At 36.4% G+C, this 18,889-nt stretch overlaps 1 protein-coding gene across 1 annotated transcript in view; it reads right to left on the reverse strand.

Annotated features, from left to right (window-relative positions):
- The window catches only part of LOC128867720 (cell adhesion molecule Dscam2), a 245,634-nt gene extending 228,302 nt beyond the window's left edge, over positions 1-17,332 (reverse strand). Inside the window, exon 1 of the mRNA XM_054109170.1 lies at positions 16,633-17,332. The gene's annotated coding sequence lies outside the window, so the exon portion shown is untranslated. The remainder of the gene's footprint in view (positions 1-16,632) is intronic.
- Between the last annotated feature and the right edge of the window lie 1,557 nt (positions 17,333-18,889).

The following is an 18,889-nucleotide window of genomic DNA, read 5'->3' on the forward strand; positions in this document are numbered from 1 at the left end:
CAGTTTTTTTAACTAACAGTTTCGGTAGCTTTAATTTAAAAAAAGAAAAAAACACCAAACCATTGAGTAGGTTTTGGTATATATTCTCGCTCGCATATAACGATCAAGAAAGAATCACTGCTATTTGCAGCAAAGCTAAGTCAAAATAACTGAGAAAAATTATACGAAACTTCACTTCGCATAAGCTCAGATGATTTTTCTTACAAAAATTAAATTTATAACTAGACTACTACAATTATTTACTTCAATAGATAAAATAAAATCAATAGATAGCACCAACGCCTCATTTAAACACATAGCATCTTATGCAATGAATATCACTCAGGCCTAAAGCACAATTACCTATATTGGAGTGCTTTAAAATGCATACGAAATCAAACATTGCCAAGAGCTACTTGAAAAATTCTTCGTTCTTTGACGTTTTTACCGCTCGTTTTCGTCGAAAGGAAGCGCCAACAAATGCTTGTAGCTGTATGCGGCAAAGTGCAAATATGTGCTTGTCAGTTACTCAGTCAAAGGCTACAAGAAAATCAATACTTGGCTACTCTTCATGTAATATCCGCATTAAACCTAAAATCGCACAACACACTTGTCAACGACGCCTCGTGGTGGAGTGAAACAGCAGGAACTCGAGCAATGAATGTTGACGTGCCACACTTACAGAGGCATGCAAGTAAAGTAGCTGGAGAAATGCTGTCGTCAGTTTGAAGTGAACAAAAAAACTCTGTGAGAAGAGCGTGCAGGTATTAGTGTGTGCGTGTGTGTCTGCTTTGTGCTTTAGTATGACCAGTAGTGCCAATGTAAACAGTCTTTCAATTTCCGCTTGCCGAGGTGCAAAAGAACTTGAGCGTTGAAAAATGGAATGTAGTAGCCGAAAAGAGGCGTTTAGGCGTTATGCTTTAAGGAGTGTGCTTTTTGGATGCACAGCACTTCAGCTACTTTATTATTAATTATATTAAGTTTGAAAGAGCTTTGGGTTAAATTAGTAGATATAAACAAGTATATTTTTGATCTATGAAACTATAAAATAAAAAAATTTAAACAATTCTGTTTTGAAACTAAAATACAGGGAGCATTCTAAAACTTTTTTTATATATGAACAACAATCACCTTTTTTTAACCAATTTATTGTATTCAAAAAACCCTTCTTCCTAATGAATAGAGCGATTTTAATGATTTAATATAAATCCTGACCAAATTGTTAAAAAGCGTACTAAATGTCAATAGACAGATGTATAAAATAAATGGGGGCTATAAAAAAGCCATTTGGAATGGCTGTTCTAGACTAGCGACCGGTGCTTAGCTTTTAGCTGGCCACATTTTGTCTTCCTCTCAACGGCAAATGAGTTTTTTGAAAAAAGTAAAAGTTGAAGGTGCCAAATCAGACACATCAGACAGTTAAAATGTAAATTTTTGTAAACAAAAAACGGGCACAAAGGTCTACATATAGATGGACTGCCACGCATACTCAATCAAAATGCGAAAATACTTCACATTCGTTGCTATTATAAGTGTGGTTAAATTTCAAGGGCCGATGTTGAATATAAACCACACCTAAACGTGAAGTGTTTTCTTGCATTTCATTTGACATTTTTCAATTTCAGACTAGCTCAATTTCAACCATGGAAAGATACACAATCGAGCAACGTGTTAAAGTTATTCAGGCCTATAATGAAAACGGGCGTTCAAATCAAAATGCATATCGCGCACTTCGTGATTTTTTCGGCCAATTTAATCGTCCAAATGGGCGTACAATCGGAAAAATTGTGCAAAAGTTTGAGCAAACCGGGTCTGTAGGAGATGTGAAAACTCCAGTGCATGCTCGTACAGCTCGTACTGCAGATAATATTTCTGCTGTTCGCGATAGTGTGGTTGAAGAGCCGTCCACCTCAACTCGTCGTCGTGCCCAACAATTGCACCTCTCACGCTCGCCGTTGATGAACATTATGCATAAATACTTGCATTTACACGCTTACAAGGTGCAATTGGCTCAAGAACTAAAGCCTCTTGACCATTTCAAGCGTAGTCAATGGTCAGAATGTTGGCAGGAAATGGCAACAGTGAATGACCAATTTTCGAAGAAAATCATCTTCAGTGATGAGACACATTTTCACCTCAGTGGATTCGTCAATAAGCAGAATTGCCGCATTTGAGCGAATGATAATCCAAGAGTGATTGCCAAAAAACCAATGCACCCACAAAGAGTGACTGTTTGGTGCGGATTATGGGCCGGCGGCATCATTGGGCCGTATTTTTTCCAAAATGAGGCCGCTCAGATAGTTACTGTGAATAGTGTTCGCTATCGTGAGATGATAACGAACTTTTATGGCCCGAATTGGATGATATGGATGTGGACGATATGTGGTTTCAACAGGACGGTGCCACTTGTCACAAAGCTAACGAAACAATGGCTCTTTTGCGCGAAAAATTTGATGGCCGGATAATCTCACGTCGCGGCGATGATCATGTGATTTGACACCGTTAGACTTCTTTCTTTGGGGTTATTTGAAAGAAAAGGTGTACGGCGATAAGCCAGCAACAATTCAAGAGCTAATGGATGAGATAATTCGGCACATTAACGGCAAGGAACCTCAATTATGCCTCAGCGTCATCAAAAATTTGGACCAACGGATGGATAATACACCAACAATGAAATGAACAGAAATATTTTATTTTTACGTCAGCCAATCAAATGATTCTACCAAACTCACTGAGAGCGGGATAGCAGTTCACGGTTGTCGCCAACTTTTTGAATGCTTTCCACCGTGAGAATCCACAGGGAATGCAGAGGTATTACGCGTGCATTTAACAGAATCAGGTGTTGAGTTGCCATAATTCTAGATTTTTTTTTAATATTTTTGCTACCACTGAAACATTACCTCAATCCCGCAATGTGATACTGCCAAATATCTAGACATTCATTTGGATAAACGGCTTATGTGGGAAACGCATATCTTTGTTAAAAAGTAATCACCGTATCGGGAGATGTATAACCTTTCAAAATGGCGTCATATTGGACACTTGTGAACCGCAGTAAAATGCAGAAGCTGCAGCATACAGAGAACCCGGTAAGCAATGGAAGGCGTAAAGGTGAAATTAAAGATTTCCATCACTCTAAATCCTATTTTCGGTTATTTAGTAAAACAGTTATTAAAAAAAAAATTTGATGATTAATTTTGCGCCACTATGACTTGGTCTATGATATGACATTACTCTGCAAATATGCGCCTGGTGTATACACTTAATTTTTTTTAATTAATACCGTCGTATGATCAAATGACGCTGCTCGATTCATTAAACTCTGTAGACAACGTCCAGCGCATGCGCACGGTTATTAATTAGATTTGTTTCTTGTTGAGCTCTGCCTACTATTTCAACATTTAAAATATTAGTATTGCAGTAGGGTTGAAACCGGTTTCACGCACGAGCTTTAGCTGAATAATCAGTTACTCATAAAAATAATCCGTTGTATTACCATTTCCGTTAGTTAACTTAGGCGAGGCACGCAGCTGACGCGTGTCATTCAATTTAACTACAATGCAAAGGGAGTGCATTTAGATGCTTCCGTAAATATATAAATACAAATATACATATGCATGTATGTATATACTTTTAGGTATATATGTAATATATTGCACATACAAATGGATATATATTCGTTTGATGAAATTGTATGCTACCGACTTGAAGTTATTTTTTTTAAATTAAGTTTTCTATGTTTTTCATTTTATTTCAATTCGCCAAAGATTGGTGCCAAACTTCATTGAAAATAAACAGCACAGACTACCAAAAATTAGTCGCATTTAAAATTTTTTGTTTTTCCAGTAACAATAACAAAGCGCTTCATGTAATAGAAACTAAAATTACTTAGCAATAAAAATGAAATGCACACATTTATATCTATAGCGGGATTATGTAAAAGGTCAAAGCGCAGGGACTCTAAAAACCGCGTACAGCGTGTGGGATAAAAAATATATTAATAAAAATTCTAAAAACAAAAAACAAAAAGAATTATTATGAGCTATAGAAGTTATAAAAGTTTGTAATTTGAAAAATTCGTGGAATGCTCGCGCGGTCCGCAAGTCACTGGCCCTTGTTTTAAGGCTTACGTACAAAGCGCACAGCCAGTGGCATTTAATGCCACTTCATATGTCATGCCCTGAAAGCAACAAAAGCACCAACAATACTTAACTTAAAACAACAAGAAGCACGCAATCGGCTTTAACAAGCACTTAGCAATAAGACATAGAAGAAAATGAAAAGCAGCGGACGTTAGCGACAAAAAAAATAGACGAAAACAAAACAAAAAAAAAAAAGAATAACAATGCAGACAATGCGTTATTTTTCGTGACTTCCGCCTCAGTGTTGCCTCAGGGCGGGCGTAGATGAGTAGACTCCTAGCGCAAGTGCGAGAGTTGCTTTTTTTAATGTGGGTGGTTGGTGCCTTTTTACGGCTTACGTAGCAAGCTTGAAGGGATGTACTAGCCAATAAGCAATTGGAATGCTGTTTTTTGTTTTGAAGTGTGACGCTAGTATGATGGCTGACTATGCGTGACAATTTATTGACAAAATATTCCTGTATGCATGCATTTACGACTGCTTTTTGTATGCAGCAACGCAGAAAATAATTTTGAAAGAGATGCATAGCAAGCAGGAGAAATGAAGATTGAAATTTGGGATACATAATATACACATATACCTTCTGCTCAAATATGAACGAGATGTTATCAATAAAACGGTCCGCGGATGACATGTGGCAAAAATAATTTTTTTGTTTTTTGGTAGGACTGTTATAAGCTTACATGGCAAATTTCACGTTATATGTCACATAGTTTGTTTTCTGTGCTACTGTAAACAAGTCAAGCTCGAGTGTGTTCTTCGAATTCTCTTTTATGACTTCAATTGGGAAACAGGAAAAAGTCACATGGAGCCATATCAGGCGAATACGGTGCTTGCGGAACTATATTAACATTATTTTTGTTCAAATAATCGCGAACAAGACGTGATGTGTGAGTTGGTGCATTATCGTGATGCAAGAACCATGACTTGTTGTCCCACAATTCCTTCCTTTTAAGACGAATGTTCTCGCGCAAACGCTTTAAAGCGTCTAAATAATATTCAGCGTTAACCGATTTTGCGATTTGTGCGATTTTCAAGCACAATTTCCTTTACTTTTCCGACGTTCATGAGGCAAGTTTTCAACCGATGTACGGGCCTATTTGAACGATTTGTACCACTGGAAAACACGTGCACGCGATAGAGCAGAGTCCCCATAGGTTGCCTGCAATATTTTTAAGGCGTCTGAAGCCGAAATTTTGTTGGAATAACAAAATTTCAAACAAATTCTTTGTTCAACTTGAATTTTCCTCGTTAAATTCGAAGAACACACTCGAGCTTGACTTGTTTACAGTAGCACAGAAAACAAACTATGTGACATATCACGCTGAAATTTGCCATGTAAGCTTATAACAGTCCTACCAAAAAACGAAAAAATTATTTTTGCCACATGTCATCCGCGGACCGTTTTATTGATAACGTCTCGTTCATATTTGAACAGAAGGTACATAACGGGTGGACCATACAGCGTTTGCTTTTTGAACCACCTATTTTTTTGAGAATGGTAACACACATGATATGTCAAATGTGTTCATAATTTACTTAAAGGTTTGACATTTACGAAATGGGACGCTATACGCTTGAACAAAATTGGGAAATATTGAAAACCTATTTCCAAAGTGGTGAGTCTTCTTATTTTTTTCTGATTTTCACATCGGTGGCTATGTCAATAAGCAAAATTGTCAGATTTGGGGCTCAGAAAATTCACACGTTACTGTAGAGAAGCAAATGCATCCACAACGAGTCACTGTTTGGTGCGGTTTTTGGTCTGGCGGAATCATCGGGCCATTTTTTTTCGAAAATGAGCGAGGAGCCGCGGTTACAGTAAATGGCGAGCGTTACCGTGACATGCTCAACGAGTTTTTGTTTCCAAAAATTGAAGAGGGTGACATGGACGACATTTGGTTTCAACAAGACGGTGCAACTTGTCACACTGCCAAAGTTACGCTCGAACTTTTGGCTACCGTTTTTGAAAACCGAATAATCAGCCGAAATTCCGATATCAATTGGCCGCCTCGGAGCTGTGATTAAGCCCGTTGGACTATTTTTTGTGAGGAGCCGTTAAAGACAAATGCTATGCGAACCATCCACATTAATGCTTTAAAACACGAAATCGAAGTTGCCATTCATGAAATTGGAGCCCAAACAATCGAAAATGTGCTTAAAAATTGGGTTGCTTAAAGGTAAAGGCTGAAAATTTTCAGATCAGCTTTACAAACCCAAATAAAAAATTTGGATAAAGCAAGCATTCCGGTTTGTTGGGCTGGTGGGGAAAGACATTAATAAAAAAAATATTATACGCATTAATAATATCATTATTATTTATTAATAATAGAAAAATATTAATGAGAAACAATCACTTTTGGTGGCTATCGCCTGCAATTGATGCGAGAATAGAGTTCGTCACTTAGCTGTTTTACATATATTTTGTTTTTGTAAATCCAAAGAAAATGCTTAAGCCCAAATAACGAAGTGTCTCGGAAGCAAACTTGGGAATTTAATCGGTAGCTGGCAAAATAATAATAAGCTGTTTGACAATTGAAATTTGATGGTCAGGCGCGAAGTTTAAGGGGACCCGGTGGTCTAGAAATTTGAAAAAATCGATTTTTTGTTTTTTCGATATTTCGAAAGTATATTAAGCACATACTGTGAAATTTTCATGCGGAGAGCGATCCGCGCGCTCCCGTACCTCAAACTTTAAACTCATTTATCTCGAAACAACTTTTTTCGGCCTAGTGTTGTCAAAAAAACTAAAAACTTTTCAACCGAATCGTCTGAAATTTTAATTTAACATCAATGGCTATCGCTCGTACCACAATCATATATTAGGTATTTCAATTATTTCGTATTTTTTTTTTTTTTATTAAAAAACTTTATAGGGTTTCAAAATCAAAACCGAGCCATTTTGTCAAATTCTTTTTTTATTTTTCATTCTAGTACGGGACATAACTACAGTTATACTGATTAAAAACTCCTCAAAATACCCTACATTTTCGAGCTCTAGACCACCGGGACCACTTAAGTTTCAAATATTAAAAAGTGAACGAAAAAAATAAGATAATACAAACAGAAATATGGTTGGACTGGTAAATAATTGGCATGGCAATTATTTTTTGTATGGATGATGTCGCGGGCTGTACTCAATGATTAAATGTTATTCGCAAGTCTGGGATACGGGTAATCTGCTCGTTGAGTTTTTATTATTTTCGTTTCAATTAGAGCTACTAACTCCACGACAAATTATTTACATCTTTTAAGTGGCATTAAATTATAAAGAATGTGGAATGTGTCACAGAAACTGAACCCAACTTGTGATGTATATGCACATATGAATTTTCTTCCGAGTGCTTCGAGTGCAAGATTTCATTACTCACCCGGTTTTCCCAAATACCCTATACAATTATTCAAATATTAAATTATGATATTTCATATTTACATACAAAGAAGAAATAAAATTGAATTTTAATAAACGCAAAAAGTATTCGTTGACTGATGTGTGTTAAAATTAATTTCAAGCACTCACAAGGGGACAAACACCAAAATCGCAATCAAATTCAAAAGCAAATTTGCGCCGTGAGATTATTTGCATTATTCAGACTTCCTCTCCGTTGTATACTCACATAAATTTTAAAATTTAGGGCGCATTGTGTTTGAGCGTTCAGAGGGTGTACTATGCTAATTCAGGCAAATTTTAAACAACACCACTAGCGCGACAGCGGAAAGAACCCTGCCAAATACAACTTAATTCGCGCATATCATATAGTGGGGCAAGGCATACGTACGTAGTATGTGTGTGAGAATATACATATGTATATAGACTAGCTAACAATAGCAACAAACAAAAGCCTCTTGAATTAAATTTAAAAACGACAACACAACCTTAGTGTATACGACGAGTAGTATCGGAGAGGCGACAATATAGAAAGTATAGAGAATACATAAATCCATACGGACAGCCGAGGCGAAGTGATGGCAGCGTGAATAGTGGCGAACTGGCAGTTACTGAAATTGATGGTCATATGTCATCTGCAGCGGACGCTGCTCAGTAATGACGGCGAGTGAATAAGTGGAACAAATTTGTGGTTGGACAACAAAGGGACTAGTAGTGTATGCTATGTAGGCGTGTGTGTGCACAGCCATTGTCGAGCCTGATGTGCTCATTGCATGCATACGTACAAGTATGTGTGTAGATGACAGCCGATAGAGATTTCGTACGTACTCGTACATATGTTGATATGCATTTGCCGGTCTGGCGTTGCACAAAAACTGTTATACCATTAATGGACACACACACGCACACACAGTGGCATCTGAGCATTGGCAAACTCGCGCAGCTGCGCCGCTTTGTACGGAGGCAGTTGTTTTGGGATTTAATTAAGTTTCAAGTGCACTCGAAATGCGCTGCCTGGCGAAAACTGAAATGATGTGTGGCTTGGTCGTCGCCATGACTGAACCCATAGTCGATGATTCGGTCGGCTTTTCTTGACTTGTACTTGACTTCATTGAACTTAACTGTTCGGCTACTGTTTACTTATTACTCGTACTTCGTCAAGCGCATAGTGGTCAGCACTGTTTGTAATGTGCATTGGAATTTATTGGAGAATAATTCAGTGGTGCGCTTTATTAGCTTCACTGTGTGGAAAGGAAAAAGACGATAAAGTAAAATTTTTTCGTTTTATGACTATTTTGTGGAACCTGAAAAGTCATTGGTTATGAAAATTAAATAATTCATTTACATTTACTTAATTTGCTTTATTGGCCCTTCCGACAATTTGTCAGTTTGGAATGGTTGACACGCCTTTGCATTATATTTACAGCTGTAGTGATAAGTAAAACAATTTGTTGCCGCTGATGTTTCCACAAACAACACATTTATTGCTTCGCCTAGCTGACATTTGCCCTAAGGCGGCGATAAAAGTAAATCTCTAAGAGTTCGCTCAATCCAAATTTTGAGTGTATAATCAAATTCACATTAATCAAGATGATGATTATTATGTGTATTTGTAGCTACATGTATTTTCAAGACTCGGCCGTTAGTTTTGAGGCTGTACGCGTACTCCCATATGTACAGGTTGGTCGAAAAGTATTGAAATTCATAAATATTAACTAGTAAAGGAAAAAAAACTTGTACGCCATTTCAAGAGTTCATCTTTTATGTAAGCACGGAAAAAATTTCATTTCATTCTGCCAATTTTTTCTTTGTTTAGAAGCTATTTCAAGTGTTTTTTTAGAAGGGAATGATTTGAATAGATAAAATAATGCCTTTTGCATGGCTTATTAGCAATTCAAAAATTCATAAAAAAATGCTGAAAGTGTTAAAAATGTCTATCGATGAGTTTTAGAGTTTATACGTCGTTCCCACGGCAGTCGCTTCTACGTTCTCGGAACGACCCGGATTTATATGCGGTCAAGGATTGTCACACCAGCATTGTTTATGATTGTGTATGATGTTACCACAAAAATAAGCATTTAGACATGCAACATCACTATGAGTCGTTGAGCTAGAGTATGCTATAGGTTTTGAAAACCCAAGTTTGACCAGTCGTAGAATTGCTGATACTTACGCGAATCCACATCAGGTGAAAGCAGCAGTCCAAAAAAAAAAAACATATAAGGGGTGGTTAAGTTTCAAGGGCCGGTGTTTATTTTGAATAAAATACATTTTTTTAGGAAATTATTGTCATTTTTCTTTATTATGAAAATATTGGTATGGCTCAATTACGTATGGAGCAAAATATCGGCCAAATGCGCGCCGCGGCCTCGGCGGCACACCTCCATCCGATGGTTGAAATTTTCGATGACGCTGAGCATAATTGAGGTTCTATGCCGTTTATGTGCCGAATTATCTCAACCTTTAGCTCTTGAATTGTTGCTGGCTTATCAACGTACACCTTTTCTTTCAAATAACCCCAAAGAAAGAAGTCCAACAGTGACGTTGACGTTTAGTTGTGGTTCACATTCAACATCGGCCCTTGAAATTTAACCATGACCTGGAAATACATTTTTTTTTGCCATTTGGTGATTTTATGGGCAAAATCAGCTGTTTACTCTCGACAGATTACAGGAATTTTACGAATTTTAGTCGAATTGAAAGGGATTATATTGAGTAAAAAACGAGTTTCATTTACAAATTCACATCATTTTATTTTTACTCTCTTACTTTTCAACCAACCTGTATGACGATGTTACTAAGAGATTGTGCTAAAAATATAAATGAACTAAGTTTCTACTTCAATTTTAATAGTACGAAAAGCGTGAGAATAATAACGTCTTTAATGAAAATCTGGTTTGCACACGCCAAGTCCCTGTAAGGAAATGTTTTAGTGCCAAAATGGTGCTTCGATACTTGTAAATACTTGCTCTGTATTATTTACCGAAATAATTATATTGAGTAAAAAACGAATTTCATTTACAAATTCACATCATTTTATTTTTACTCTCTTACTTTTCAACCAACCTGTATGACGATGTTACTAAGAGATTGTGCTAAAAATATAAATGAACTAAGTTTCTACTTCAATTTTAATAGTACGAAAAGCGTGAGAATAATAACGTCTTCAATGAAAATCTGATTTGCACACGCCAAGGCCCTGTAAGGAAATGTTTTAGTTCCAAAATGGTGCTTCGATACTTGTAAATACTTGCTCTGTATTATTTACCGAAATAAGGACGTCAAAAGGGGGGGGAATTAGGGATGACAATATTGGCGATAAATGTTAATCCCGAAATTTTTAGCGTAATAACCGACCCAGTAAGTGTATATTTTCTTAATATTATGTTTTTATGGGGCAGCCGCCGTAACCGAATGACTGCCACTGTATTACTCGGTAGCAGAATTCTGCCCGCTCATTTCACACGTATTCACACACTCGTCCAATCAGTCATTGTTCAGACGGCAATAAAGCAACAAGTTCGTATATCACCAACACAATCTTAGTTTTCTCGTAAACAAACGGCTGCCATGACCCCGGTTCCGTCAGCCAATCAGCTGATTCTTTCAAATTCGTCCGTCTGACATTGGCTATATCTTTGTTTTTTTTTTTCAAATAGCGGTCACTCGTTGGCAGGCAACGGCAAACCTCTGAGTGTATTTGTAATATAATGAAGCTCCTTATAAAAGACTATCTGGTGTTCAGAGGCGGCATAAATCTGTAGGTCCCTCCATTTATGGAAAACGTCAAGACTCACACAACAAATAGGAGGAGGAGCTCGGTCAAACACCGAAAAAGAGTGCAAGCGCCAATTATATATATGTATATATATATAAGGACAAACTGATACCTGGATTCTCTTTTGGAAGAAAGTACGTCGCTAGCTTATACTTAACTGAATATTTTCAGTAGATACACTCTTGAGAGTTCCTGTGCCAGTAAGAGAACGCACCGGTCTGTGCGGAAAATATTGTAGCCGTAAGTGTTTCAGTTCAAATTAAGTTAAATCAATTTATTCCGCGCCATTCAAAGGATTTGAGAATGGCTCATTGCACATTATATATATATATAATTGGCGCGTACACCCTTTTTGGGTGTTTGGCTGAGCTCCTCCTCCTATTTGTGGTGTGCGTCTTGATCTTGTTCCACAAATGGAGAGACCTACAGTTTTAAGCCGACTCCGAACGCCAGGTATTTTTATGAAGAGCTTTTTCATGGTAGTCACGCACCAACCCATTCGGCTACGGCGGCCGCTCATTCCACATTGGGATCAAAGTATTCAGATGTTTTTTACGATATTGACAGAATTAATGATGCATGAGAGAACTCTGCGCACTCAGGAGCCAGAATTAGTCTCAAAAACGAGTACAGTGAACTGTTTGAGTGTAACAACGATTTCTGTTAAACACTGTTAGGCATGAAGTCGCAGAGATTTTGAAGATTTTATAGTAATTACAAGATTGCAAACTAATTGAAACAAAAATCTTAATATTCAATATGAATGCAAATATATTTCTCCCCTGAGGATGACTTTTCACCACACAGAGTGAAATTCTCTGATGAACTACTTTTCTTTGTATTTTAGCAATTCGAAATTCTTGAAACCTGTTTTGTAATAAAAATTTATACAGACTTGCCTACAAACGCCCATATCTAGGTTAGGTAGCAGTTCATTTCCAATTCATGGTCGATTCTTTCCTTTTGTCTCAACGTGTGGGTACCAAAATTTAAAGGGGAATATCTGTATGTATGTATGTATGTACATATATCCATTTACATCTACATTTGGGCTCATTCTTGCGTCCGAATTGTAACCAAGTGATGCATACAAAAAACATCCTTCGCATGTACTTAGCAACAGGATACTTAACGTACAAAAGCAACAACAAAGAAAAAAATCAATCAACCCAAAAGTAGCAGCAAAACAGAGAATGAGTTGAAGAATCAGGGGCATAAGTACAACAAGGATGCGCTGCATGGTGAATAAATAAAAACAAGCTGAAACTAGAGTGCACACATAAAAATAAGAATCCATTTAAGAACTATTGCACACACACACATAGCAAGAAAAATGCCGAAATGTTAAAGAAGAATGCCAACAAAAATAAGCTGAATAAAGCGGGTTGCTGTAGCACAACTATTTATGCATGTAAGTAATAAGAATAATGGAACAAAAGCGACAAAAACGGTGAAGTGCACAAGTGTACATGTATGTGTGTAGTTGAACAGCAACGGGACCTTCTATAAAACATTGACAGCACAAAGAATGATGCACAGCAATATAACAAGTAAAAACTATCCACCAAATGGCAACAGCAGCATCCACGACAACACTTGCTCTGGCTGTATTTGCCACCAGCAGTCTGCCTGACTGCCCGAATGTATTGGCACATCTGCCTGGCAGCGCGACTAGCTTGCTGAGGGTTAATATCCTGTGTCGTGCAAGGATAATGCGAATGGCAACTACAATAACAACGAGTCAGCAAAATTATTTACCATATACCTACAAATATCACCAAGTGCCGGCAAACTATGATGCTGCCAGTAAAAAAGAAAAATCACTTCTAAAAAAGTACCTACACTTAAAAATGCATGTTGACAGGCCAAAGTGTTGGTGGCGAGTGATGACGAGTACATTGGGCGAAATACTAGTGGGTGTGAGCTGATTTATGAAATTAAGTTGGTGCGTAAGTTGAATAGAAGAAAATATGAAATAAACTTGCATGAGTACGAGGAGGGTTCAATAAGGTAGCCGTGTTAGAAATGAAGACACCATTTTTTCAAAAAGAATTTTTTTTATTTTTCAACATAGTCCCCTTTTAGAAAGATACACTTCTCCCATTTTTTACCCCCTCCAAAAAATTGGATTTGTCGAGCTCTCCAAATCGTAAAAAGTGAAGAAAGAAGAGCTAGCCTCCAATCTATCAGACCCCCAAATATTACGACTTTTGGAAACTAACCAGAAGTCTTGAAAATTTGGGCTACTTCACAACTCATCGCTATTTTCTGTGACGTACTGTACTTTTTCGGTTTTTTTTTCTCTAGCAAATGGCATCTTGTATTTTTCAATTTTATAACTTTTGCTTGATCATCCAAGTAGCTTAATAAAATTAAATTTTCTATCGATTTATGGATATAACCTTTTAAACATGAAATAAGAACAGGACCCGATGAGAGATCGGTTCTTCTTCCTCGTCGTTTTTGCAGCTTCTATAGCGGCTTCCACATGCTTGACTATTAAGGAATGTTTATCATAACAGGTCGGAAACCCCTTGTGATTGTTGACTTTAATCGCTTTAGATAGCGTAGAAAGGATTTGCTTTTATATATTCGGCTATAAATATTCGAAAAATTAATAAACAAAAAAAGCTATAAAAATTTCGTTAAGCTATACCTTTAATAGTTTGTTTGATAGATTTCACAAAGTGTTAACATTTTTTGATTTGCTAATTCTCCGTGAATTTCTGAAGAATTTTTCATATTTACGTAGCGACACGCAAATTAGTAGTAGAGAACAATTCAGATTAACACCAAAAATAATGACCTAATATAAAGGCAAATAAATCATGTCTAGGAAATCTGGATTCAAAGGAAAATCCTATGATGCGATCCCCAAATTGTAAGAATTTTTTATTTAATTTAAACTTTTACAAATATCTGAATTCATTTAAAAAGTTACATTAATTTGAGTATTAAAGGTATAATTCGTGTGAAACATCCTTTCTAGTAAGCAAATTCAACATTTTATGGGTAGCTTTTAGATAAACTGGATCGGTGTTTTCCTCTTCAACTGTAAAAAGACACGCAATGGTGACCTGAGAGTAGAGGCCGGTTTATTTGGAAGTGATTGAAAATTTGCTGGTTAAATTTTTTATTTCCTCTTTTATTAAAGGAATTTTCGGGTACCGATGAATTTAGGCATTGGTCACCTACCACGGAGTGTTTACCGGAGTGGGTAGAGGCTTGAAACGTTGGAATTTCCAAATTTGAATTTTACTAATTTTTAAATAAAAAATACATAGATAAATTCTCTTTAAGAACCTAGCTGCAAACCCTAGTCAGCAAAAAAAGTCCGCATACTTTAAGATTTCTGAATTTATTATTATTTTTATTTTACTTATTTCTGGCGTTTATGCCGAATTTTGTGCTTATCTCTCAAAAGTCTCCAGAATTTTGTGAAAAAAAATGTTTGTTGTTCACTTAAATCCGCTATATCCTTTTGTTATCAATATTTTTGGCCATTTCCTGCAAAAGAGACAGCAACATATGTTGCAGCATATGTCGCTGAAATATATCACAGAAATGCTCCTCATCCTTTTTTATATAAAACTGTTGAGCACATTACACAAGGTGGCGCAAAATTAGTCAACATTTGTTTTTTTTTTGTTTGTTTTTTGAATAACTTTTTTAATAAATAAAAAAATGATTTTAAGCGATGAAAATTTTTATTTTGATCTTTACGCACTCCACTGCTTGTCTATTTGTTTACAGCAGCTAAACTGCTTAACAAATTAATGAATCTTCCGTTAGTTAATTAACAAAAAAGGAGAAGTTAGGAAAATAAAATGTTCCACAATAATGTTCCCTATAATTTTTTATAAAACTGTGGAACACATTATACAAAGTGGCGCAAAATTAATCGTCCAACTTTATTTTTTTACAAAATATCAATAAATTATTTTGACCAAAATTAATCATCCAACTTTATTTTTGAATAACTTTTTTACAAAATATAAATAAATGATTTTGAGTGATGGAAATCTTTATTTTTGTATACTGTAGCTGTGTGGTTTACTAGTGTCCAATATGATTGACGTACGACGCCATTTGAAAAAACTCAAATTTTATGATAGCGTGATTAATTATGCGCCACCCTGAATATTTGAAATGTACGAATCACATACTTTTTTATACTGAATTATCATAAAATGTGTAAAAGGATGAAAACTGGGACCACCTAAAATAAGACGTAAACTTTCAAATCGCTGAGAAACGTTTATTTTTTGACTACTCTTCCAGAATCGATGGCCAAAACCTTGTAATTTTGGCAAAAGTTTGATTTTGTCGTACCGCAATTGCGAAATTGTGCCGTATTTTTGGAAAGTGAAAAAAAAAATCTTTAAATCAAATTTCGCACCAAACTCAAAATTATTTACCATGTACCAAAACAATCGCTGAAAGTTAGCGAAATTAAAAATCAAAGGACCAAAGTAGTCGCACTAGTCTGCTCAGCAAAAATATGGCAAATCAGTCACTGCAACATGTGGCAGTGTGCGAAACAGGGATGACTGGTATATGCCACCCATTTCGTCTTCAGATTTTGACAGTTGCAATTTGACATTTTCTCCACGATACATGTGTGTATATGCAGGACATGCGCATTTAATTGCTTTATACAAACGAAAAAAAAAACTAATTTGCAGTCAAAACGAATATTCACAAAGCAAATTCAATTTTTCAAATGCAAATTTATAAATGAAAAATCTATGCGAATAAGAAAATGTGTCTTGCTAAAGGCAGAATATCCTTCAGATTTCAGCATAGATACTTTTTTAAGAAGCAGGAATAGATATTTTGTTGTTTTTTCTAAGATAAAAGATACCGCACCCAAAAAATTCAACGGCAATAAAATATTTTTGCTCTTCAAACACTCCAGTCGAAAACACACAAGTACACACCCTTTTATACGCATGTTTGTGTATACATTTGTGTTTCTTAAAAGCAAGGGATTGGAGATGTTTGGAGCGTACAGGAAGACAAGGGTGTTGCTGTGGAAATTCGTTGCTTGCTGGCAGCCGCATGGAAAATTGGCGAAAAAGCGAAGCGAAAAATCGATAGCTGAGACTTCAGCGACGGAACTCCAGCGCGGCCTGCGATAGCGCATGGATAATTTGCATTTTCACTTAAAATTTACACAATAAATTGTTTATTCAATTTAGATTACGTTTACAGTGAGGCGATTATAGAATTTGCAGGAAAATGGCGACATGTAAGTTGGCTGCTCGAAAGGCTAGCCGCCCCAGCAAAATAAGAAAAAAGAATTTGCTGGGGGAATATTTCAACAATCTTCTTCACTTAAACCCACCTTTTTATAATTTTTGGCTCATTTCTGCAACACTCTGTGTGCATTAACCATATATTTCATTCATGATTGACACAATCTTCGCCAGTCAAATGCAAAATGAGCTGTTGCTGCAGGGCGCGGTGTGCAGTCGCAAAGAGGCCACTAATCCACGGGGGTGGCTCTTTCCGAACTATACACACAGCGCCGCACCACAGCACTCGGCACAGCATCTTGGAACTTTTCCTAATTTCGAATTAACTTTGCGCACAAAGCACGCACCATTTTCTGATTAGAACTCCTTAATATTCACAACACTTAATGCACCATTATTCCACTTTTTTTAACCGCACGCATTTTTTTCCACACAAAACATCGCCAAACTACGTAAATAAACTAACAATTTTCTATCAATTAAATTATTGCCAAAAAAACACACCAACCAAATTTTACACTTAGGTTTGTGTAGATGTGTGTCGCGCACACGCACACAATTCACCAAACGAACGCGTAGCACCGGAACCGGTTTCGCTTGATTGCTATTTGTATTCGTCGTTTCGGTGTCGTTGTTCTTATTTTTGTTGTTATTGTAGTAGATACACTGTCTGGGGGTTGTTGGTGTGGTTGTGTGATTGATTCACACACACGCACACAATCTGACAAACACTCACAGACTCCCTAAACGTACAGTAAAACGTGACGACGCGCGACCCTTTATTACCGAACAAATCCAAACGCTAACTGAATCCAGTAAATCGAACGGTGCTAGCTGAAGCCTGCTATTGCCTGCAATAAAAGTGTAGTATATTTGCTGCTTTTGTGCAAACACGCCAACACTTATGGGGGAAATTTGTTACAACTCGCAACCAATTTGAGTTAGGTTCATGCATGCTCGAAGGTTTGTAGCGAATAGTGACTACAGTTTCCAATAAGAAATTTATTTAGTAATAATCCCGAACTATTCAAATTTATTTATGTAACTTCCCATATATCGACTTAAAAATATTTGCCACTTAAAGCACAAAGTGACAGGAAATATCTCAATTTGTAATAATTCTTCTTGATTGGCGCAATTTTGGCCGGGTTTAACAAAGCGCGCCAGTCGTTTCTTTCTCGCGCCGCCTGGTCTTTCCAACGCAGAGGAGGCCTTTCTTTACTACCACTACTACTACTACTGGTACCGCACCGAAGCGGTTTGTATCCATTCGGCCGATATGACGCAGCCAACGTAGCCGCTGGATCTAATATCATCTCATATTTTTAGAATTAAAACAAAAATTTTGAAGAAATATTTTGATTCGAAATGTTAAATTACAAGTTTATAAACAAAACTGAAGGTTTGTTATATGATATTATTAACATGACAACAATAAAGAATGATATGATATAAAAATGTCTAAACAGAGAAAAAAACATTTGTCGGGAAATTGGATTTAGGAAAAAAGTTGTCGGGAAAGTCGGGAAACCGATTGTCGGGAAAAAGGATTTCGTGAAATAGGATTCGGGAAGAAGGATAGCTACCAGCTCAAGGATTATCTTTTATTAAATATTTTATATTTAGTTTTAGAGCTCTCGCTTCCATTCGTCTATTCTCGAACAGCCCGGGCGTATAAGCAACGAGTACTCGGACACCTGTTCGATGCTAATTGCTCGAAAATTTTCAAGCGTGAGCTGTATTATAAATATTCTGATAGGGTGATTAATTTTCTGCCACCCTGTAAATTCGAAGGAAATCTGTATATCCATTAATTCGTAGAACAACATCAGATCACTTAGAGCTAATAAGTAGGAGGAGTGGTTGACTAAACTCCTAACAGGTGACTAGAAGTATAATAAATGTGTATCGAAGATACTTATGCCCGAATTCTGTAAGCGAATCTCATCTCAAGTCACTAAAATTGAGATTATAAATTAGTGACTCTTTTTGTGACTTGAGACGATTTTGCTATTCAGTAAGGGAAAGTCACAAGAATTTCACCAAATATCATGGTGAAAATAAATAGAGACAGTCAACTGATGGCAGATCGGCTATCGGCTAGAGATAGTCAAAAAGCTGAGGAAAAATTCATTTATCGATTCCATATGTAATGGAATTTTTAAAATTCATTTATCAAGCGAAATTCTTCATCAAAAACATAAATAATATGAATATTACTAAGCTCATACAAAACAACGTTTTTAATTTCTGTTTTATAAACCTGTTACCTGAATCGGCTTATCAACAATTCAATTGAGACAAACAAAATTAATAATCGATAAATGTTGAATTGCGTCTCTATAT

Source organism: Anastrepha ludens, chromosome 6 (genome assembly GCF_028408465.1).
Source record: "Anastrepha ludens isolate Willacy chromosome 6, idAnaLude1.1, whole genome shotgun sequence".
In the NCBI taxonomy this organism is placed as follows: Eukaryota; Metazoa; Arthropoda; class Insecta; order Diptera; family Tephritidae; genus Anastrepha; species Anastrepha ludens.